The sequence below is a fragment of the Narcine bancroftii genome, chromosome 13 (assembly GCF_036971445.1).
Source record: "Narcine bancroftii isolate sNarBan1 chromosome 13, sNarBan1.hap1, whole genome shotgun sequence".
Taxonomy (NCBI): domain Eukaryota; kingdom Metazoa; phylum Chordata; class Chondrichthyes; order Torpediniformes; family Narcinidae; genus Narcine; species Narcine bancroftii.
Window position 1 is genome coordinate 32,585,234 of NC_091481.1, and position 24,937 is coordinate 32,610,170.

The following is a 24,937-nucleotide window of genomic DNA, read 5'->3' on the forward strand; positions in this document are numbered from 1 at the left end:
CAATATCTCACTCCAGCAGGGCATGGTGCCCACTTGTTTCAAATAGGTGTCAATCATACCGGGCCAAAGAAGAGTGTGTAGATAACTTGCCTTAATGACTATTAACCAGTAGCTCTTACATCAACAGTGATAAAATGTGGTGATGAAGCATATCAGCTCTTGTTTGAGCAGTGACGTGGATACATTCTAGTTAGCCTATCATCGTAACGATCTACAGTGGATGCCATCTCACTGGCTCAACACAAAGCCCTGGAACACCTGGGCAGCAAAGATGCATACATCAGGAAGCTCTTTATCAACTACAGTTCAGCATTTAACACCATTATCCCCTCAAAACTGATCAGCAAACTCCAAGACCTGGGAGTTAACTTCCCACTGCATGATTGGAACATGGATTTCCTCACCTCCAGACCACAATCAGTGAGGATTGGTAAGAACTTCTCCTCCACAATCTCCATCAGTACTGGAGCACCACAAGGCCGTGTTCTTAGCCCCCACTCTACTCACTTTACACCTACGATGGTGTGGCTCGGTACGACAATAACACCATCTACAAATTTGCCGACGATACCATGGTAGTGGGTTGTATAAAGGAAGGGGATGAGTCAACATACAGGATGGAGATTGAAAACTTGGCTGAATGGTGCACCAACTACCTCGCATTCACTGTCACCAAAACTAAGGAGCTGATTGTTGACTTCAGGAAAGGAAAGCCAGGCATATACAATCCAGTGATTATTGGGGGATCAGAGATGGAGAGAGTGAGCAAATTTAAGTTCTTGGGAGTCACTATCTTGGAGGATCTTTCCTGGACCCAACACACCAATAGCATCGTGAAGAAAGCACGTCAGCACCTCTACTTCCTCAGGAGTTTGTGGAGGTTTGATATGACATCAGAAACCCAGGTAAATCTCTACAGAGGTGTGGTGGAAAGTGTGCTGACCGGCTGCATCACAGTCTGGTATAGAAACACCAATATCCTGGAGCACGAAGACCTCCAGCCCAGGACATCACAGGCAAAACCCTCCCCACTATTGAGTCCCTCGTCAGGGAATGCTGCTGTAAGAGGGCAGCAGCAATCATCAAAGACCCTCACCACCCAGCACACGCTCTGTTCCCGCTACTGCCATCAGGGAAAAGGTATCGGCGCCACAAGACTGGCACCCACTAGGTTTAGGAACATCTGCTACCCCTCCACCATCAGACTCCGAGACCACAAACTCAATCAGAGACTCATTTCAGGACTCTTACTTGTGCACTTCATTGATTTTCTTTTGTTCTCTCTGTATTGCACAGTCAGTTTGTTGACATTCGTTATCTGTTAACAGTTCTTTGCTGACATGTTTATGCTGTGCACCGTTTATTTTTTTACACGACCAATTAGTGGTAATTCTGCCTCTCCTGCAGGGATGAAGAATCTCAGGGTTGGATGTGATGTATTGTCTGCTGTAGGAATGTTGGAGTATTGGAAGAATGACCCACTCATTGCAGTTGGTATTTGTGACTATTAAACTAAGGTGTGAGACATGCCCAGCACACCAGTCCCCGTCCAACTCTGCGAAGGGATGCCGTCCCATCTGCAGAAGGCAACTTGCCAAGGTTGCCCTGCAGGGAAAGGGTCGCCCCAACTCAGACGTGGCTTTGAAATACATCAGCATGGACTGGCAGTGGCCGGGGGAATTTTTTGTTTCAAAAATATTTTTTATTCACAATCAGTTATTGACAATGCAAGAAAAACAACCTGTTCAAGACTTTTTTACATTCATAGTGTCAATCATTACCGATGCCTAGTCATCACCTGAAGTAGGACTAAGTCCGGGCTGCGGGCTGCCCCGTGCCGGTGACCGCTGCGGTCCCGACGGAAGGTGGCGCCCGGGAGGCGAGCGACCACGGCGTGGACACGGGTGCGCGCACTCGCTGGCGGCGGCGACTGAGCAGCGCCGGGGACACGGGGAGCTGTTGCCGCCGCCGCCACCATCGGCTCGTGGGCGAGGCACGGAGCGCCCGCTGAGGTGAGGGGAGCGGGGTCGGGAAGCGCGGCCGCTCTTGGCGAAGGGGGTTGGGGGGGGTGGTGGACTGGAGTGTTCCAGTTGGGAGCCGGGGATTTCGGTCACTTCACGCTTCGCACTCCCTCCCTCCCTCCTCCCTCACCCCCTCCCTCCCTCCTCCCTCACCCCCTCCCTCCCTCCTCCCTCACCCCCTCCCTCCCTCCTCCCTCACCCCCTCCCTCCTCCTCCCTCACCCCCTCCCTCCCTCCTCCCTCACCCCCTCCCTCCCTCCTCCCTCACCCCCTCCCTCCCTCCTCCCTCACCCCCTCCCTCCCTCCTCCCTCACCCCCTCCCTCCCTCCTCCCTCACCCCCTCCCTCCCTCCTCCCTCACCCCCTCCCTCCCTCCTCCCTCACCCCCTCCCTCCCTCCTCCCTCACCCCCTCCCTCCCTCCTCCCTCACCCCCTCCCTCCCTCCTCCCTCACCCCCTCCCTCAACCCCTCCCTCACCCCCTCCCTCACCCCCTCCCTCACCCCCTCCCTCACCCCCTCCCTCACCCCCTCCCTCACCCCCTCCCTCACCCCCTCCCTCACCCCCTCCCTCCCTCCTCCCTCACCCCCTCCCTCCCTCCTCCCTCACCCCCTCCCTCCCTCCTCCCTCACCCCCTCCCTCCCTCCTCCCTCACCCCCTCCCTCCCTCCTCCCTCACCCCCTCCCTCCCTCCTCCCTCACCCCCTCCCTCCCTCCTCCCTCACCCCCTCCCTCCCTCCTCCCTCACCCCCTCCCTCCCTCCTCCCTCACCCCCTCCCTCCCTCCCTCACCCCCTCCCTCCCTCACCCCCTCCCTCCCTCCTCCCTCACCCCCTCCCTCCTCCCTCCCTCCTCCCTCACCCCCTCCCTCCCTCCTCCCTCACACCCTCACCCCCTCCCTCCCTCCCTCCCTCCCTCCCTCACCCCCTCCCTCCCTCCCTCCCTCACCCCCTCCCTCCCTCACCCCCTCCCTCCCTCACCCCCTCCCTCCCTCACCCCCTCCCTCCCTCACCCCCTCCCTCCCTCACCCCCTCCCTCCCTCACCCCCTCCCTCCCTCACCCCTCCCCCCCTCCCTCCCTCACCCCTCCCCCCCTCCCTCCCTCACCCCTCCCCCCCTCCCTCCCTCACCCCTCCCCCCCTCCCTCCCTCACCCCTCCCTCCCTCCCTCCCTCACCCCCTCCCTCCCTCCCTCACCCCCTCCCTCCCTCACCCCCTCCCTCCCTCCCTCACCCCCTCCCTCCCTCCCTCACCCCCTCCCTCCCTCCCTCACCCCCTCCCTCCCTCCCTCACCCCCTCCCTCCCTCACCCCCTCCCTCCCTCACCCCCTCCCTCCCTCACCCCCTCCCTCCCTCACCCCCTCCCTCCCTCCCCCCCTCCCTCCCTCACCCCTCCCCCCCTCCCTCCCTCACCCCTCCCCCCCTCCCTCCCTCACCCCTCCCCCCCTCCCTCCCTCACCCCCTCCCTCCCTCCCTCACCCCCTCCCTCCCTCACCCCCTCCCTCCCTCCCTCACCCCCTCCCTCCCTCCCTCACCCCCTCCCTCCCTCCCTCACCCCCTCCCTCCCTCCCTCACCCCCTCCCTCCCTCACCCCCTCCCTCCCTCACCCCCTCCCTCCCTCACCCCCTCCCTCCCTCACCCCCTCCCTCCCTCACCCCCTCCCTCCCTCACCCCCTCCCTCCCTCACCCCCTCCCTCCCTCACCCCCTCCCTCCCTCACCCCCTCCCTCCCTCACCCCCTCCCTCCCTCACCCCCTCCCTCCCTCACCCCCTCCCTCCCTCCCCCCTCCCTCCCTCCTCCCTCCCTCCCTCCCCCTCCCCCCTCCCCCCTCCCCCCTCCCCCCCTCCCCCATCCCCCCTCCCCCCTCCCCCCCTCCCTCCCTCATCCCCCCTCCCCCCTCCCCCCCTCCCTCCCTCCTCCCTCACCCCCTCCCTCCCTCCTCCCTCACCCCCTCCCCCCCTCCCCCCCCTCCCCCCCCTCCCCCCCTCCCTCCCTCCCCCCCCTCCCCCCCTCCCTCCCTCCCCCCCCTCCCCCCCCTCCCCCCCTCCCCCCCCTCCCTCCCCTCCCTCCCTCCCTCCCTCATCCCCGCTCCCCCCTCCCCCCCTCCCTCCCTCCTCCCTCACCCCCTCCCTCCCTCCTCCCTCACCCCCTCCCTCCCTCCCCCCCCTCCCCCCCCTCCCCCCCTCCCCCCCCTCCCTCCCTCCCTCCCTCCCCCCCTCCTCCCCCCCTCCCCCTCCCCCCTCCCCCCCCTCCCCCCTCCCCCCCCTCCCTCCCGGCCTTCTCCAGTCCACCTTCCCTCTGATTTCCCCTGACTCTCCCTATCTCATCTCCAACCCAACCCCCACATTTCCTTCCCTACAACCATCACCTCTTTCTACTCCTTCAACTAACTCTTTCTGCCTCCCTCCTTCCCCAACTGTCCTCTTCGCACTCATTGGCTCTTCCTGACGTACAAAACCCTTCTCCCTGCTTACCATGTCTCTTTAATGCCTGCCCCTTTCTACATGGATACACCCAAGCCTGCCCCATTTCACATTCCTTCACCCCTGCCTCCTTCGGTGTTCTGTTTTACCCCTGCATCTGACTTCGCAACAGCCATTCCATTTTCTTTCGCCCTTTTGTTTTTCGTTATTAAACTAGCTGTAAACTGAAGTGTATCGATTAGCTTTATTTCATAAATGAATGTTGAGACTTATCTTCACCTTTTTGTGATAATACTGCTCGGTAGGAAGTATGGTTCATGTTAACATTCTTGAATATGATTCTATATTGAAAATGAAACTATTTACTGCATAATTTCAAGTTGCTGTATATTGGATTAAATAAAATAACAGGTAATAACTCGAAATTTAAATGAGTTGAAATTCTTATTTCTGGTATTCCCTGCATATGAGGTACATTTTTGCAAAATCTGATTTTGATTTTAAGAGTATTGAGTTTTACACTTGCTTTCCTTGGACATTGACAGGTATTGTTTGATAGTCTCAATATATTATTACTGCTGATACAAAGTATGTTTTTTGAATAATTTCAAATAAGATTAAAGTTCATTGTTTGCTATATTTGCTCAAAATTTATTTAATATTGGCAAGTCGCTGTTAAACAAGGAAGTTGTTTTGGGCCTCAGATTTCAGATTTATTGTTAGAGTGCATACATGACATCACATACAAGCCTGAGATTCCTTTTTACAGCGGGTGCAGTAGAATTACCGCTGATTGGTAGGGCAAAAAATAAACTCCACACAGTGTGAACATGTAAGCAATCAAAAGAAATCAAATCAGGTAACAAACGTAAACAAACTGTGCGATAGAGGGAGAGCAAAACGAGTCCCTAATTTTGTCCTTGAGGAGTCTGATGGTGGAGGGGTAGCAGCTGTTCCTGAACCAGGTGGTGCGAGACTTGTGGCACCAATACTTCTTTTCTGAAGATGGCAGCGAGAACAGAGCGTGTGCTGGGTAGCGTGGGTCTTTGATGATTGTTGCTGCCCTCTGATGGCAGCGTTCCTTCGTAGATGTACTCAACAGTGAGGAGGGTTTGGCCTATGATGTTCTTGGGCTGTGTCCACTAATTTTTGGAGGGCTTTACGCTCAGCCGTATTGGTGTTTTCATACCAGATCATAATGCAGCCAGTCAGGGCACTTTCCTCCACACATCTGTAGAAATTTTCCAGGGTTTCTGATGTCCTACCAAAACTCCTGAGGAAGTAGAGGTGCTTTCTTCACAATGCCATTGGTGTGTTGGGTCCAGAAAAGATCCTCCAAGATAGTGACTGCCAAAAACCTAAATGTGCTTGCCCTCTCCACCTCTAATTTCCCCCAATGATCACTAGATTATTGTATACCTCTGGCATTCCTTACTAAATAGTTGTGGCTTTTGTATTCTTAATGTAAATCTTGGTTCATGAATGGTGGTATTTGCATAACCTCGCAACTGTGTTTGGAAGAGCATCTTAAATGTTAAAAAAAATCTGATTTTGAAAGATGTGATTGTTAAGGAGAATTGATTGTAGGAATTTGTTTTAAATCTGAAACTTCATGTTCCTGAAGTCTTTGAGAACTAGTTTAGTGCTGGAAGGAAATAAAGATGTGTTTATTTAGTATATTTCTAACACTAGGTCTGCAGAAAACTTCTGATGAATATATTCAGTGTCATGATGTAACAACTGCTGCAGTCAAGTTGTGCATAACAGATGCTACAAACAACAAAGTGTCAATGGTTGGACAATTTGGTAATTTTAAGTTAAAGGTGAATGTTATCCTGGAAATTTAAAATATTTAAATTTAGACATACAGCATGGTAACAGGCTATTTCAGCCCAGAGTTTTTACTTCCCAATTTACACTCAATTAACCTACACCCCTGGTACTTTTCAAGTGGTGGGAGGAAACCTGGGTAAAACACAAGCAGACATGGTAAGAACATACAAACTCCTTACATGGGGTTCGATCCCTGGACACTATTGCTGCCGCCATAATGGCATTGCCTAACTGCTAAGGTAACCATGCCACCCTGACATGGGATGAACTCTCCTCCTTGAGTGTGGCATTTGACTTCAATCCACAACCAGCTCTCTGAGTGACGATATGCTTGGAAAACGTATGTGGTTGATTCTAAACCTTCTCAGTTTGGATAATTAGGGACCGACAGTAATTGAGGGTCTTGGCCACATCACATGAATGAAGATAAATCATAATTATTAATGAGTTCAGGAACTTTAAATTTCCTTCAGTTTTTTAAAATAAAGTTTATTTTTTGCGTTTGTGGGTTTTTATGTTGGATGTCGAAGAAAGCATCACTTATAGAGTTTTGCTGTTACTTGTGGAACAGAGTGGTTTCATATTGCAGACGATATCCAGTTAGCATTTACTGCATTCAAACCTTGGGTGTTGAAGTGATCTTCATAATTGTTATGAATTCTACCAATTTGTTGGAAGATGTTGCTTCTTTGGATTAATAATTGAGATTAGAAACACGTGATTTTATTTAAAACTAAATGTTTTGGATTGTTTATAGTCAAAAGCAACAACCATTTTAACTTCACCTATTTCATTTTTTTTAAATCTGACTGTATTTGGGAAATTTCTCTTGAACACTTGTGAGAACCGCATTTACATTTCTTAATGATTTGGTGAAGGGAAGATTGCCAAGTAAATCACAAAAATACTTCACTGTAGTTTCTTTTAATCATTGGAATGATGTTATTTTCCATTTGAAAACACTAACTTGACTCATTCGTTTTTCATTCCTACTGCTTGTTGTGTTAGATTAACATTTAGTCATATTTTGATTATTATAAAGTTGGTGATTGAATGTGAGCTTGGCACAGAATCCCTGAGATATTAGCTTTTGTTGCCTGTACAAAATTGCAATGTTAACACTGAACAACAGTTTTTTTTGAAAAGGTTTGCTTCCTGAAAAATTCCTGGGGATTATGATCGACAACTTCAAGCTGAACAGAAAGATAATTTCAGATTTGCTGTATCGCGTAGGAAGTTGGAGGAACATGAAATGAACTTTTATTGAATTTAGCATGTTTAATTGCATCATGATGCTGATATATTGTGTTAGTTTAACGGACCTAAAAATCTTTTGGTGATGATTTCTGTTTTTACTCAGCATTTGATGCCTCTCGTGACAGTATCCAACAATAGTCAGTCAGCATTGATGGATTCCAGTTGCCCTGACACTGCTTTTCCATTGGTTGCAATGTCCTGGTGAAACCTTGCATCATACTCGTCACTGCACCAAGATCAGCAGGGATGATGGGAAAGTTTTAAGATTATTTTTGTGATCAGCAGCCCAAAATTCGTAAAAACAATTAAACCTGTTCAGGAAGGTCCCACACGGGAGGTGAGTTCAGAAGGTTCAGACGCTAGGTATCCATGGAGAGATTGTAAACTGGATTCGAAATTGGCTGAATGGGAGAAGACAGGGAGTGGTAGTGGAAAACTGCTTCTCAGACTGGAGGCCTGCGATTAGTGGTGTGCCTCAGGGATTGGTGGTGGGACCATGTTGTTTGTTGATCTGGATGATAATGTAGAAAATTGGATCAGCAAGTTTGCTGACGACACTAAGAATGGAGGCATTGTGGACCGAAAGGAAGGTTTTCAAAGCTTACAGAGGGATGTGGACCAACAGGAAAAATGGGAGAGAAAATGGCAGATGGAATTTAATGCAGAAAAGCATGAGGTGTTGCATTTTGGAAGGACAAACCGAGGTAGGACATACACAGTAAATGATAGGGCTCTGAGGAGTGTGGAGGAACAAAGGAATCTGGGAATTCAGATACATAATTCCCTAAACGTGGCATCGCACATAGATTCGCACGTAGACTGGCTGCAAAGAAAGCTTTTGGCATCTTGGCTTTCATAAATCAAAGTATTAAGTACAGTAGTTGGGATGTGATGGTGAGGTCAAATGTGCAGTTTTGGTTACCAAACTACAGGAAAGATATCAATAAGATTGGAAGAGTGTCGAGAAGATTTACCAGGATGTTGCTGGGTCTTCAGGAGTTGAGTTCTAGGGCAAGTCTAAACAGATTAGGACTTTATTCCTTAGATTGTAGAAGAATGAGGGGAGATATGACAGAGGTTTACAAAGTTGAGAGGTATGGACAGAGTAAATGCATGGAGGCTCTTCCACTTAGATTCAAAGAAAAAACTACAAGCGGACATAGCTTTAGGGTGAAAGGTTTAGTGGGAACATTAAGGGGAAACTTTTTCACTCAGAGTGGTGGGAGGTTTGGAACGAGCTGTCATCTGATGTGGTAAATGCAGGCTCATTCTTAAGTTTTAAAAATCAACTGGATAGATACCTGGAGGGGAGAGCTCTGGAGCGTTATGGAATGGGTGCAGGTCAGTGGGACTGGCGGTTTGATTTTGGCACAGACTAGAAAGGCTGAATGGGCTGTTTTCTGTGCTGTAGTGTTCTATGGTAAGCAAAATCTTTGTTGTCCAGTGTAATATCCCTGAAAATTGATTTTTTTTTAACCGTTTCAACCCTTTAGTTATTACTTTTTTTGTATTGGCTTCAAAAAGGCTTAACTGAAAGAGAATTGAATAATTTCCTGAAAGTTGGCATCATCTTAGTGACAACATTTTAAATCCCAATCTCACTTGAGGATTTAATTTCTGAGATTCTAAGAATTGTTTATTTACGTAGCCTTTTATTTTCAACAAATCTACCTTTCTGAAAATGTCTTCAGAGCTTCTTGAAATGTTTGAATTATGAACGAATCTCTTGTTTAAATAAGCTATGCCTCTCTGAGACATTCCTGCCTCTCCTTCCAGTGAATCCCATTTACCAAGAAGCATTTGGATCAGATAAGATGCAATCACTCAATCTTGCAGCAGAACTGTTATTATTCGGCTTGTTTTGGCTCTTGGAAAAGAGCCATCCAATTAATTCATCTCCTCTAAACCTTAAAAGTTTCCTCCCCTTTGGGTGTTGGTCCAGTCTCTTTTGAATGTCACGAGTCCATGAAAATATCGCAGAAGCAGATTCATTGTGTTGTAAATCATTCGTGTATCAGTGTTAATTTTATTCTTGAAAATAAATGTACTTGTCTTGTCTTTTGGACAGTTCTTGCTGCATTTGGCTTGATTGTTGCTATAGTACCCGCTTTCTTTCTTTGGCTTGGCTTCGCGGACGAAGATTTATGGAGGGGGTAAAAAGTCCACGTCAGCTGCAGGCTCGTTTGTGGCTGACCAGTCCGATGCGGGACAGGCAGACACGATTGCAGCGGTTGCAAGGGAAAATTGGTTGGTTGGGGTTGGGTGTTGGGTTTTTACTCCTTTGTCTTCTGTCAGTGAGGTGGGCTCTGCGGTCTTCTTCAAAGGAGGCTGCTGCCCGCCAAACTGTGAGGCGCCAAGATGCACGGTTTGAGGCGTTATCAGCCCACTGGCGGTGGTCAATGTGGCAGGCACCAAGAGATTTCTTTAGGCAGTCCTTGTACCTTTTCTTTGGTGCACCTCTGTCACGGTGGCCAGTGGAGAGCTCGCCATATAATACGATCTTGGGAAGGCGATGGTCCTCCATTCTGGAGACGTGACCCATCCAGCGCAGCTGGATCTTCAGCAGCGTGGACTCGATGCTGTCGACCTCTGCCATCTCGAGTACCTCGACGTTAGGGGTGTGAGCGCTCCAATGGATGTTGAGGATGGAGCGGAGACAACGCTGGTGGAAGCGTTCTAGGAGCCGTAGGTGGTGCCGGTAGAGGACCCATGATTCGGAGCTGAACAGGAGTGTGGGTATGACAACGGCTCTGTATACGCTTATCTTTGTGAGGTTTTTCAGTTGGTTGTTTTTCCAGACTCTTTTGTGTAGTCTTCCAAAGGCGCTATTTGCCTTGGCGAGTCTGTTGTCTATCTCATTGTCGATCCTTGCATCTGATGAAATGGTGCAGCCGAGATAGGTAAACTGGTTGACCGTTTTGAGTTTTGTGTGCCCGATGGAGATGTGGGGGGGCTGGTAGTCATGGTGGGGAGCTGGCTGATGGAGGACCTCAGTTTTCTTCAGGCTGACTTCCAGGCCAAACATTTTGGCAGTTTCCGCAAAGCAGGACGTCAAGCGCTGAAGAGCTGGTTTAATGAAGTTGCAAATAACAAACTGTTTTTCAATTCCAGGATACTTGTTCTATTTGTGTGACAATTACAGATTTCATTTCGTCTTCTTCATAAGCAAAGGAGCATGGTTGGCTGACTTGACAACGAGGAGGTGGGGGGATGAATATGGAGGAAGAAAATGGTTCCTGACATAACCTAAGCGCTAAGAACTGCATTGTGCTGAACATGGTGATATTAACAGGTGTTGGATGGTCTGACGATTGGTCACTTTTGATGGTGTGGCTGTTTTAGATTTTGCCCTCTGCGTGTGTTTGATTTCACAATAGCTGCCATTTTTCCCTGATATTTAAGGTTTTAACTTTCAATAGTGCCTTTCCCTAAGTGCTTTTCTCTTCTATAATTTGTCCAGGCTTTATTTGATGGATGTAATTACCTTCGATTTCAGTGCCTTCAGTAATCATGTATATGATTAAGAGATCCCATAAAACATTGCCCTGCTCAAACAAATTGTAGCCTATCAAATGCTGATTGAACTAATGAAGCTTCTACTTGTAAGCAGGTTGGCAGTAATTAACGCTTAACATGAGTCATTTTAAGTCCAAGAACAGTGTATACAATTTTTTTGAGGGTGTATTTTGCATCTGTTGTGGTAGGTTAATGAATTTCAGTAGAAAGAAGCAGACTGAGGAGTTGAAATTATTTATGTCACCTGTATCAAAAATGCAGTGATTGAGGTTGTTTTGTGAGCTGACCAATTGACGTTACGTACTTTGTGCAACAAATAAGTCAGTACAAAAGCCCAGTTGCAGAGCATCAATTGAAGGGACCAGATAGTAATCTGAAAAACCTGAGAGTGGAGGAATAGAAAAGTTGAGCACTTGTAAAGCATAAAATGCGAAGATGCACTGGGAGCACCTCAAAGTGTCACCACACTTTAGAGCCATTTTTTTTAAACGTTGGAGTTTTAATTCTGATTAACTACACACCTATGCTTGAAGATGTTAACCCATCCAACACAATGAAATCAGTGCCACTCATGATCATCTTGACAGTAAGCTTTGGGCCAGCGTGCCAAAATCTTTAGTTTTTGTTGTTTACTGATTTGTATGCCTTGGAAGTTGAGATGCTTTTGGTTGTAATTTGGGATGCATAAACTTTACGTTGTTGACTCGGATAGATCTTGAATTCTGATTTTCACCAAACATGATAGATAAAAAATTGGACCTTTGACATCTAACACACAAATCTCAATTTCAAATTGGGCTGATTTGCCTTGGTTTCAAAGACTGGATATTGGGTTTGGAGCATCAGGTTATAAAGACTGTCATGAGCTTTTGACCCTTGGGCATTTGAATCTGCTCCAAGTTCATGTATTTTCATTGGTTCGGTTGAACAGTCCTTGGTGTGAACATAGGCGTTTTCTGAAACTGGAAAATTCATTTATTTCTATCCTTCCCAGTCCACCCAGGGATTTCTCCCTTTGTTCAAGTTTTACTTTTCTCCCTTTCCCCATTTTTTTGTACCCTCCTGGTTCTTTCCTGTAATCCCTCCCTTATTTTGATCATTTTGTCACCTTACAACCTCTCTGTCATCCAAACCCCCTCCCTTGGCTCTTTCTACCTCAGCCTCTTCCCTCTTAACTGTTTCCACCTATCACCAGTTTTCACCAGTCACTCACCTCAGAATCAGAATTTATTGTCATGAACAAGTTCACAAAATTTGGTGTTTTGCGGCAACAATCATAGAGCAAACGTTCATATTATGAACCATCTTACGACAATAATAGAAAAAATAAAAGTGCATGAAAAGTAAGGCAGTGGCTTTGATTCATTGATTATTCAGGAATCTAAAGAGAGCGGGGAGGAAGCTGTCCTTGTGCCGCTCAGTGCTCGTCTTTAGGCTCCTGTACCTTTTCCCCATGGTAGCAGAGTGAAGAGGGCATGGGCCTGGATGGTGGGGTTCTTTGAGGATAGAGGCTGCTTTTTTAAGACATTGCCTCATGTAGATGTCCTCGAAGGACTGGTCTGGTGCCGGTGATGTCACAGGCCGAGTTAACAACCCTCTGGAGCTTTTTCTTGTCCTGAGATTTGGCACCTCCTTACCAGACAGTGATGCAATCGACCAGAAGTTTACGAGGGTCTTCGGTGATGTACCAAATCTCCTCAAATATGAAGTATAAGTGCTGGTGAGCCGCCTTTGTGATTGCCTCAACGTGGAGGCTCCAGGACCGATCCTCAGAGACACCCAGGAATTTGAAATTCTTGACCTGCTCCACTACTGAGCCCTCAACGAGGACTGGATCGAGATCCCCTGACTTCCTCCTGAAGTCCACAATCATCTCCTTGGTTTTGCTAATGTTGAGCGCAAGGGCATTCTGATCTATCTCCCTCCTGTACGCTTCCTCATTGCTGTTAGTGATTCTGCCGACAACTGTGGTGTCATGGGCAAACGTAGATAGCATTGGAATTGTGCCTGGGCACACAGTCATAGGTGTTTAGTGAATAGAAGAGTGGGCAAAGCACGCATCCTTGGGGTGCGCCTGTGTTGATAATCAGTGAGGAAGAGATGTTGCTTCCAATTTGTACTGACCTCCCTTATTAGGCTCCATCTGCCCATCATCCTAGCATTTACCCGATTCCTCCTATCTCCACTTTCTGCATCCCTATCTAAATTCATCTGCCCATCTTCCCTCCTATCACTGGCTAGCCCTTGTCTCACCTCCTCCTCTTGCTTCTTATACCAATTAACTTCCCTCTACTCTCTCCTTGAGTTGATCATCAACCATTTCTCTGTCTCCTCAGTTGCTGCTTGACCAGAGTTCCTTCATTTGTTTATTTTTTGGCAATATGATCTAACTGATTTCTTCTGTCTTCTTGCTGTTATATGTGCCATCTGTTGGTTGAGACTTTGTGGAAGGTATTTTTAAAATTCTGTGTGTGAAATATTGTAAGTGAGTATTCTGTGTGTGTGGGTGGGAAAATGTTCCAAGGAACCTGGAGTGTTGATGGTGAAAACCTACACTCTTTCCCTTTACTATTTGTGCACATTGCCTTCAATCACCTTTGGATCCAATGGCAAGAGTTGGGTGCAGAGAAAGCTTCTTGTAATTTGTTCTTATAAACCTTCATTCAAGACTTGCTCCCATCAATGAACTGAGTTAATTTTCACCTGGATCATTGGACAGCTGCTTAAAGATTGGTGTCTGAATGAGAAAGATTGGTGTCTGAATGAGGAAGATTGGTGTCTGAATGAGGTTGTAAAAGCACTTTTTGTATCATTGGTAATATCGAGTGCAGTCTGGATTATTGGTAATCTGTTTAATGTGGCTTTGTGTCCTTCACTTCAGACTTGCCCAAACTATTGAAGAATTAACAGGGATTTTGTACATATTGTCTGGGTCTCCAGGAGCATTGGAATAAACTGCAGAAAATATTAACAATTTGTATATCCTGTATTGTGCTCTGGCCTTTAAAAAATAATATTATCACACTTAATCCTTGTGTATAAGTGGTAAAAATTGTAGTAAAAACAAAAATGCTGGAGGAACTCGGCAGATCTCGCAGTCTAGTGCCTTCTTCAGCTGAAGAAGGGCTCAGCCCTGAAAAGGCAACTGTCTTGATTTGCATGGATGCAAGACCTGCTGAATTTCTCTAGCACTTTGTTGTGCGGTATTTTTCACAAGTTGTCTTTTTTCAGGAATGCATTCTCTCGATCAGCCGTACATTTACATTGACTGTCCACTTCTATTACTACTTTTGGGCAAACATTTCTTCAGCACATTCTACAAATGGACTTTTGTTTTGTTCAGCCCATGTCTGATTTAAAGCAGTGCGTGTGTATCATGCAATTGCAGTTACGCATTGATGCTGTTCGTATCACAAGAGACCTATTGCACAAACGGTATTTGTAAACGTTGTGTGAAATTCCAGATTGTAGATTTTTTTCTTTTTGTTATGCAAGGTCCAGTAGTGATAACATAAAGAAATCGTCATATACAGATCAATTGTAAATGAGAAGCAGAACCATAATTATTACATAACTTATTTCGTTTAGGAAATCAAATTCTATAATTAACAATTAAATCATAACTAGTGCTATGTCCAAAAATAATATTGAATTCAAAAATCACGTTGTTCTGTGATAGGATCCGTGATCTAGATTGTCAAATTTTTTCGGCTTTTTTTTTTGCACTAAAATGCACTTGTGGGATATTGAGTTCTGTACTTGAAGTGTAAACACGTTATTTTTGTAATTGACGTTTTTGCTAGGTTTGCAAATTTGGGGAATGGAAAATGTATCTCTGAAGTGTGAATTCTTATATTTTTTGAAGAAATTCAGCTGAAGAAAACAATAGCCGAAATACACTGGAGGGAGAAATCTGTTTTGATAGGAATGGATGAATATAGGAAAGTAAATTGAAGAAGATTTGCTGAGAAATGCTGAGGATGCTATCGCAGGTTCAACCTCTTTAATCCGGCGATATCGGCACCTGGTGATTGCCGGACCATAGAAAATGCCGGAAAACAGAAATCGACTCCTAAGGTGTAAACATATCAAAGAGAGAAAAAAAGCTTAAAAGAAGAAATAATACTGTGGGGTGGCACGGTTAGCGTAGCGGTTAGCCCGACGCCTTTACAGCGCCCAGTGATCGGGATGTTAGTACAAACTCCTTATAGGCAGGGCGGGACTCGAACCCCAGTCCTGATCGTGGCAAATTCAACCTTTACAGTGCCAGTGAGCGAGACTGGGGTTGCCTGTAAGGAATTTGTACTAATGGCGGCAAATTCAAAATGTGTCGTATAATAGAGGTTCAATCTGTAATCTGACAAATCTTGCTAATTTGAATGGTGGTATTGCTTAAGATGCAAGAGGATGAAGATGTGCTTGGTGCAGGAATCAAACGAAGAGAAAAGAGACTTAGGAGATTTTGACCAATTGATTGAAAGGCAAAGGATGGAAACTTTCAAGCAGTTCAAAAGTTAAGGTAGGAGAAAAATCCAAAGCAAACCAGCATGTGTTTGGCCATTTTGGGTATAAAATTGGAGTTAAATGTAAACACAGGAAGAATGAATCATTGCGTATGATTAATATTTCCACCACGGCTGGGATAGATTTATAGACTCGGTTGTGGTAAAATGAATGATTACGCCACATTCCAGGAAGGCTCGACGAGGTAGGATATTAAACGCTTCATGATTGGGTGAGAAAGCAATCAGCTTATGGCAAATGAATTCTGCTTTTTGATTCAGTTGAATATTTGTGACTTGACTCCAGTTATGTTGTTTGGGAGCTTAGTTTTGTATCTGATCACTCTTGAGCTTTGATGTTCTCTTTTCACAGGGGTAAGTTTGGTCTAATAGTAATGTGCCCTTGTGTACAAATTCTATCTCGTTGTTTTGATGATCCCTTTGTGAGTTGATTCAATTAAAGGACAACATTGTAAATGCTGTAAACGATAAATTTAAATTGGAATAATTAGAATAAAGAAAAGATGAATCTTTTTGATAGAAATGTAAAATAGCAAAATGCCAAAAATAATTTAGTCGGGCAGAGAGTATCTATGGAGAGTGAGACAATTGATATTTCAGATCTTTCATCAGTACAAATTCTGACCATGGTCCATTGACCTGAAATGTTAACCCTGTGCCATTTAGGTGTTGCCTGACCTGTTGACTTATTTCCAGTTTTTTCTCTTGACAGCCTGAAGAGAAAAATAATATGAAATACAGTGGAATGACTCAATTTGGAAAGGGAACAAAATAGTTCCTTTTCTTGTTATTGAAACAATTTATAGGCTTAGTTTGATGTGAACTTCAAGGACAAGCACAGCTGATCAATTGTTGCATTTAATTAGAAAACAATTAATTTCTCTTGTGGATTAGTCACAATGGGAGTTTCATCTTGATGCCTGAAAACTACTATTATTGTTGGGTATTTAGTTTCGTATCTGGTATTTGATTACCTTTCAAAGTGATACTGCTACTCAAGGACATGCAGAAGTTGCTTGGGAATTTTATTTTTGGTACCAATGCTAGCACCTTGGCCTCAGGCGCTGAGGCTTCCTGATTGTATTGGAAGTTTGGATTTTGAGCTCGGGTTGCCAACAGATAGAACAGGGCTCTGCGCGGCTTCAGCGGCTGTGGAAACACTGGAGGCAAATTCACGGGCCCTCAGTGGTTCTGAAGGTACTCTTTTGCTTTGCTTTCTCTCATCCTGCAAGGATGCTGGGCAACTAATGGCGACTCTTTGCCTTTCAGCAGTCAGAAGGCAAAACATGTTCTGTACTATGACATGACAGTAAACGAATCTTGAAATTGTATGCCAACAGGGTGATTAGTGGGAAGGATTGAGTGAACAAGGGAATCCTGAAGGTTGTGGTCCCTGCATGCCTTCCCACTAATCACCTCCTCTACACTCATGTCCCACACCACCTTACTCATCACCATTCCAGACCCCAAACGGTCCTTCCAAATGTCCTTCACTTGTGAATCTGCATCCAGTGGTCCTGTTGTGGCCTCCTCTACATCGAAGAGTCAGGACCCAGACTGGAAGATTGTTTCTTTGAGCACCTTTGCTCCGTCCACTGCAATAGCAGGGACCGCCCAGTGCCCAATGGTTTTAATTCCACACCTCGTTCCCATACCGAGGTGTCAGTCCATGGCCTCGTGCACTGCAAAACTGAGGCCACCCATAAATTGGTGGAAATACCTAATATATCTGGGGATTCTCCAACTAGATGGCAGTAACATCGACTTCTTCACTCTCTCTCTCTTTCCCAATCCCTCAATCTCCATTCCTTCAGTTCCTCATCCCCTTCCTTCTCCATTCAGAGAGCCACCCCTCCCATTATCACTTTATTTTTTTTCTCTTCTGCCGTCTCACCCATATCCACCTATGACCTCTTGCCTGTTCTCCCCATGCCCCTTCTTCCCTCCTCTCCCCACATTTTTATTCGGGCACCTACTTACTTTTTGCACATACCTTAATGAAGGGCTCAGGTCTGAAACAGTTATATCCTGCGTGACCAGCTTCATTTCTCCAGAAGTTTAGTGTATTATACTACAATCACAATGTCTGCACTTTCCTGTTTAACAACAAACTTGGAACATGTTTGCGAGTATGATTGGGATGCTACATTGACAGATATAGTGGTCAGTCTACCATCAGTTAAAAGGAAATGCTTGAATTATGATAAAGGATGTAGTAACAAAACACCATGAAAAAAGATGGTAGGATTGAGCACAGTCAGTGTGGAGTAATACAGGAGGAATAAAGTTTGACTTGTCAATTGAAGATTTAAGGTTGTGACTATATATTATAAACTTGCTCCAATTTAAGAAATTGGAGCAAGAGTTTGTCACTCAGTGAGATCATGACTGATCTGGCTTTGGATTCAGCTGCGTGACCCTCCCATTCCCCATAAAACTTAATTCCACTATTCAAAAACCCTTTTGTCTGTGTTGTAAATAATTGAATGAGGCAGCCATCATTGGATGGAGAATAATTCTGAGAGAAGCAGTTCATCTTTATCTTCATCTTTGAATCTTGAGGCTATGTCTCCTTGTTCTAGTCCAGTAGTTCTCAACTTTTTTCAATTTAAGACCCACCTGGCTTCTGGCCTAACATTGCCATGCCCCAGTAGTGGTAACAACAGAGCAATATTTTCAAGTCAAAAGCAGCTCTGTGAGAGATGCATCTTTTTCTAATCTAAAATATTTTCAAAGCCCCACATGGAAACACTGTGGTCCACCAGAGGGCCATGGCCCACTGACTGAGAGCCACTGTTCTAGTCTCTCCTGCCTGTGGAATATTTGACCCCAAGAAAAGCTTCGGATCCTTTCGACACTAAAGACCACCTCTATTCATTTCTGACCTTTCCTGATTTTAATCCCAGCTTTGTACCTCCTCTTGGCTGTCGGTTTATGCTCCTCCCCCTACCTTTTTGTTCAGGTGACTGCCTGCATTTTGCACATACCTTGATGAAGGGCTCAGACCTGAAGCATTCGTTATGTATCTTTGCCTCCTACGGACTTTGCAGTTCCTCAATTTTGTGTATTTTCTTTTGTACCTCCTCAATTCTGACACTTTCCTGGGATCCTTTTATTTTCCACACTACGAAATTAAGCCTTGTGGAGCAAACCAAGATTCTTTGAGCTTAATCCAGTCAAGTCCTTCCACCTCAAACGGAGAAGTAGCTTTGCAGTGCTAACTGGTTGAACATATGAAAAGCAATCCGCCAGAGGTTGAGCAGCATCAGTGGGAGAAAAAGAATGGTCAACTTTATGGGTGAAGTCCCTTCTGCAGTTTCACATGGCCCCCTGGTTGAACTTGCACCTTCTACTTCACACGTGCGAGTATGTCTCAGATTCTGGATCTGGTTTGATTGCAACGTTTGACTTCAGGAAATGGGGTTGTTATGACATACCCAATGGTTCAGATATACCCTGCTTTTATGAAAATAGAGCGCTCCTGTGGACCTTTTGTAAGTTGAAATGGCATAAAGCGAAGACCCCTTCACTACTTTTTCATAAAAGCCAAAACCCATTCGAATTTCTTCATAGGTTTCTTCGTAAAAGGGAATTTGTGTAAAGCGGGGTATTCTTGTACCTTGCTTGATTAATTGTGGATATGTCACAATTTGATTTGGACAATCTCAAATAGCTACAAGACTTGCACGAACTTTAATCTTAGAGTTTACTTTAACAGTAATAGAACAGTGAGTGCTAATTAATGATTCATTATTGCACCAAAAGTTCTTGTCGAGACAAATAATTTCATAGCCTCTTTTACCAGTGCGCTGAGTTTGCCTTGCAATCTGTTGAAACTGAAGTTCTTGTGTTTAGGAGGAGGACTTGTGAAGCTTTTGTTCTGCACAAATATACCAAGAGTGGGACTGGCCCAATAGTTAATGGGTATAGACAAAATTCTATGTTCGGCTCCGAATCATGGGTCCTCTACTGGCATCACCTACGGCTCCTAGAACGCTTCCACCAGCGTTGTCTCCGCTCCATCCTCAACATTCATTGGAGCGCTTTCATCCCTAACGTCGAAGTACTCGAGATGGCAGAGGTCGACAGCATCGAGTCCACGCTGCTGAAGATCCAGCTGCGCTGGGTGGGTCACGTCTCCAGAATGGAGGACCATCGCCTTCCCAAGATCGTGTTATATGGCGAGCTCTCCACTGGCCACTGTGACAGAGGTGCACCAAAGAAAAGGTACAAGGACTGCCTAAAGAAATCTCTTGGTGCCTGCCTCATTGACCACCGCCAGTGGGCTGATATCGCCTCAAACCGTGCATCTTGGCGCCTCACAGTTTGGCGGGCAGCAACCTCCTTTGAAGAAGACCGCAGAGCCCACCTCACTGACAGAAGACAAAGGAGGAAAAACCCAACCCCAACCCACCAATTTTCCGCTGCAACCTTGTCTGCCTGTCCCGCATCGGACTTGTCAGCCACAAACGAGCCTGCAGCTGACGTGGACATTTACCCCCTCCATAAATCTTCGTCCGCGAAGCCAAGCCAAAGAAGATAGACAAAATTTGTATATTGTAGTGAGTTGTGAGCGCAGCAAAGAGACTGAGACAACAGGCTGCTTTATTTTGAATTCTGCGCTGCAGCCTTTAAGATAGTCCTCGGTCCCGCCCCCAACATCCCAGCTCTTGCATCCCGATGACGCAAGTGCCTACGTGACTTTTCGGTCTGGACTGGAAGAGATGGTCCCGCGATGCCATCCTTGCCACGGCTGCCCAGCCGACCGTGCGTGACAACCGGGGCTGGTTCGCCATTGCTAACGTGCATCGCCACAATATCTTTTATACACACTAGGAAACAAAGTTGATTTTCATCTACAAAGCTACTTTTTATTCTGAAACTAATTATCTTTGTAGTCGGACTGAATAGGAGTTTTGGCAGTAAAGGATTACTCTTTGTAAGGAGATCACAATGAATTAAAAAATAAAAAAAAAAGCATTACAAGTTTGTCAAAAACAGGCTCCTCAAGGCAGTGTCCTAGGCTAACCATCCATAGCTGCTTCATCTCTACCATATATTTAAGGAGGGATCAACTCTGCAGTAAATTAAGCAGTCCGTGCCTTGGAACAAAGAAGAATAAGGGGAGATTTGATAGAGGTTTACAAAATTATGAGGGATATTGACAGTAAATGCGAGCAGATTCTTTCCGCTGAGAGGAGAGATAAATACGAGAGACATGGCTTTAGGGTGAAAGGGGAAAGGTTTAGGGGGAACGTTAGAGTGGTGGAGTGTGGAATGCACTGCCATCTGATGTGGTGGGAGCGGACTCGGTGTTGAGTTTGAAGAATAAATTGGATAGATACGTGGGTGGGAGAGGTCTGGAGGGTTATGGAATGGGAGCAGGTTATTGGGACTAACTGAACAATGGTGGGCACAGACTAGAAGGACCAAATGGCTTGTTTTCTGTGCTGTAGCGTTCTGTGCTTACAATTCGTAAGGTGACAAGTAACATTTGTGCCACAGGTAGTAACCCTAACCCTAACCCTTTTTTTTTTCTTTTTTTTTCTTATTTTTTATTTCAAAAGAAAGCTGACCACTTGGCATTTAATGGCATTACTATTGCAGAATTGATGCATTGTCAACATCCTGGGGTTAAGCATATCAGAAAATTAAATGGATAAACCACTAATTGTATGGAAGTAAGAGAGTAAGAGGTTGTGCATTTTTTTGGTAATTAACTTGCTTCTTATATGCCAAGTCTTTCCATAGCATCTCCACTCACAAACAGATACGTTTCAGCCTGCAGAGTGTTGAATTAATTAGTTGCTTTGCCGAATGTTGTGCGTCCTATTTATCATTGCACCCCTGTATTGTTGCTTTGACTGGTTGGAATAATCCTTTACAAATGTGTAAACTGTTTCACCTTTTTTATTTTGCAGTTGATTTAAATGAAGTCAACAAGTATTTTTTTTTGTAACTACCAGAGCATTCTCTTTATAGTGGTGTAATTATAGTAGAGAGATGAAAGTTTTTCAAAATTTCTTATTGTTATCACAAAATTTATCCTTTCTTTAAGTCAGAAATTTGCAAAGCTGGAGGATTACAGTTCTAGTAGCTTCTGGTTCCATCACACTTAAGAGGGTCCTGTCTGGCTGCATCATTATACACGCACACTTCAGAACTATGTGTTCATTCCTCTACTGTTCAAGCTGCTGACCCACAGCTGCACTGCCAGATTCAGTTCTAACAGAATATCGTCAATATGTGTGTATAATGTGGTATGAGTATAATGCAACCCCCCATTTTTGAGGAGGAAAAGGGAGAATAATTTTACCCCCATGTATAATATGACCCCCCCCCCCCCTTTTATTGGCCCCAAATCATCATGGAAGTGCCACTTTGACAGTTTGTTTCGAATGGCGGCCGTCATTACCGCACTACCCAGATTTAAGCCCACCCAAATTGTGTTGCTGTATCCAACCCCATCCAGCCGTGCTGCTGTCTCTCTCTCCCACCCAAGTCGCGCTGCCGTCTCTCTTCCCCCATGCCCGCCCGATTTGTGCTGCCGTCTCCCCCCCACCCCACCCCACCCCACCCCACCCCATCTAGCTGCGCTGCCGTCAATGTAGTCAGCTGCTGATAACCTTACTGATCGTTAAACCTGGCAGAAAAAATTGTTCAAATAATAATCTATGTTTACTATTTCCCTTTCCAACTGCTCTGTTTCCTGATTATAGTCCTTCTTCATCTTGGTTGCATAACTTATTATTTGTCCTCTAATGAATGCTTTCATTGCGTCCCATAGTATAAACTTATCTTCCACTGATTCCGTATTTACTTCAAAGTACATTTTTAATTGTTTTTCAATAAATTCTCTAAAATCCTGTCTTTTAAGTAGCATGGGGTTTAATCTCCATCTATACATTCTTGGAGGGATGTCCTCTAGCTTTACTGTCAGTATTAAGGGTGAATGGTCCGATAGCATTCTCGCTTTATATTCTGTTTTTCTTACTCTATCCTGCATACTAGCTGATAACAAAAATAGGTCTATTCTTGAGTATGTTTTATGTCTAGTCAAGTAGTATGAGTATTCCTTTTCTTTTGGGTTTTGTTTCCTCCATGTGTCCACAAGTTTCATTTCTTGCATTGATTTAATTATAAATTTGGTTACTTTGTTCTTCCTGTTAATTTTTTTCCCCGTTTTATCCATATTTGGATCCAAATTCAGATTGAAATCCCCTCCTATTAGTATGTTCCCTTGCGTATTAGCTACCTTCAAAAAGATATCTTGCATAAACTTTTGATCTTCTTCGTTAGATGAATATATATTAAGTAGATTCCAAAGCTCCGAATATATCTGACATTTTATCATAACATATCTCCCTGCTGGATCTATTATTTCCTCTTCTATTTTAAATGGCACATTTTTACTAATTAATATAGCCACTCCTCTTGCTTTTGAATTATACGATGCTGCTGTTACATGTCCTACCCAATCTCTCTTTAATTTCTTGTGCTCCAATTCAGTTAAGTGTGTTTCTTAGACAAATGCTATATCTATTTTTTCCTTTTTCAGTAAATTTAGTAGTTTCTTCCTTTTAATTTGGTTATGTATTCCATTAATATTTAAAGTCATATAGTTCAGCGTAGCCATTTTATATTTTGTTTATCTTCTCTTTCCGTTTTTCCATCATTACCTTTCCTCCTTTTCCATTTCTGTTTTCTTATTTTCAACTCTTTACCAGACAACATTCCTACAACATCCAACATTTTCCTTATTCTCCTGTTTCTATCTTCTTTATCCCCAATCTCCCCTTCCCCTCCTGAGTTGTCCTTTATCCCTTGTCGGACAACCACATCTCCCCTCTCCATTTGGATTTGTGAATCCACTCGCAAGCGTCAACTGATTTTGCAGTGACCGCTCTTTTCCCCCACCCAGCCCCCCCAGAAAAGATTTCACTTTTCATATGTCACAAAGGTCACTCTTTTAATTCCCTCCTTATTCTCTCTATTCCATTACCTTCCCTTATTAATTCTTGTCTATACTATCTATGTTTTCCTCTAATTACAGATACTTTCACGTATACCCATTGTCTCTATTCACTCTTATACCTCTTTACCCGCATACATATCAATCGTGGTCATTTTTACCCTCATTACCCGTCTTCATCCCTCAGTCTATTTTCGTCTTTACCCACATACATATCAATCGTGATCATTTTTACTCTCATTACCCGTCTTTATCCCTCAGTCTATTTTTGTAATTGTTCTGCAAATTTTCGTGCTTCTTCTGGATCCGAGAACAGTCTGTTTTGTTGTCCTGGAATAAATATTTTCAATACCGCAGGATGCTTCAGTGTAAATTTATACCCTTTCTTCCATAAAATCGCCTATGCTGTATTGAACTCTTTTCTCTTCTTTAGGAGTTCAAAACTTATATCTGGATAAATGAAGATTTTTTGCCCTTTATACTCCAGTGGTTTGTTGCCCTCTCTTACTTTTTCCATTGTCTTCTCCAGTACCTTTTCTCTTGTAGTATATCTTAGGAATTTTACTACAATAGATCTTTGTTTTTGTTGTGGTTGTGGTTTAGAGGCCAATGCTCTATGTGCCCTTTCTATTTCCATTTCTTGCTGTAGTTCTGGACATCCTAGGGTCTTAGGGATCCACTCTTTTATAAACTCCCTCATATTCTTGCCTTCTTCATCTTCCTTAAGGCCCACTATCTTTATGTTATTTCTTCTGTTATAATTTTCCATTATATCTATTTTTTGAGCTAGTAGTTCTTGTGTCTCTTTAGTTTTTTTTATTAGATTCCTCCAATTTCTTTTTTAAGTCTTCTACCTCCATTTCTGCTGCTATTGCCCGTTCTTCCATCTTGTCCATTTTTTTCCCCATTTCTGTTAAGGTCATATCTATTTTATTCACTTTCTCTTCTGTGTTGTTTATACTTCTTCTTAAATCATTGAATTCCTGTGTTTGCCATTCTTTAAATGACTCCATGTATCCTCTAACAAGAGCAAGTATATCCTTTACCTTGCCTTTCCCTTTATCTATTTCACTGTATTCTTCTTCTTCCTCTGGGTTGGCCATCTGTTGTTTCTTTGGTGCCCTTTCCTCCTCTTCTTTCTTGTTTCTATTGTCTTCTGTGGTCTCTTCTTGCTGCAGGTGTTCTGCAGCTGTCGTTGCCGGCTGTGGAGATCAACTCCCCAGCTGGTCCCCCCTCCCGTCGGTGTGTTTTATTCATGCGCATCGCGCATGCGCGACTCCTCGCGCATGCGCGGTTGCGCACTTTTACTCGGCTCTGTGAGCCATTGTTGTAGTTCTTTCTCTACCGACCTGAGGTAGTGGGCTCCTCTCTCCACAGCGGGCCTCTTCGGACAGGTAAGGC

The 24,937-nt window shown here is 44.7% G+C and overlaps 1 protein-coding gene across 3 annotated transcripts in view; it reads left to right on the forward strand.

Annotated features, from left to right (window-relative positions):
- Positions 1 to 1,845: 1,845 nt before the first annotated feature.
- Positions 1,846 to 24,937, forward strand: part of eps8a (EGFR pathway substrate 8a, signaling adaptor) — a 169,942-nt gene continuing 146,850 nt past the window's right edge. For all 3 annotated transcript variants that reach the window (XM_069909216.1, XM_069909226.1, XM_069909220.1), the window contains exon 1: positions 1,846 to 2,012. The gene's annotated coding sequence lies outside the window, so the exon portion shown is untranslated. The remainder of the gene's footprint in view (positions 2,013 to 24,937) is intronic.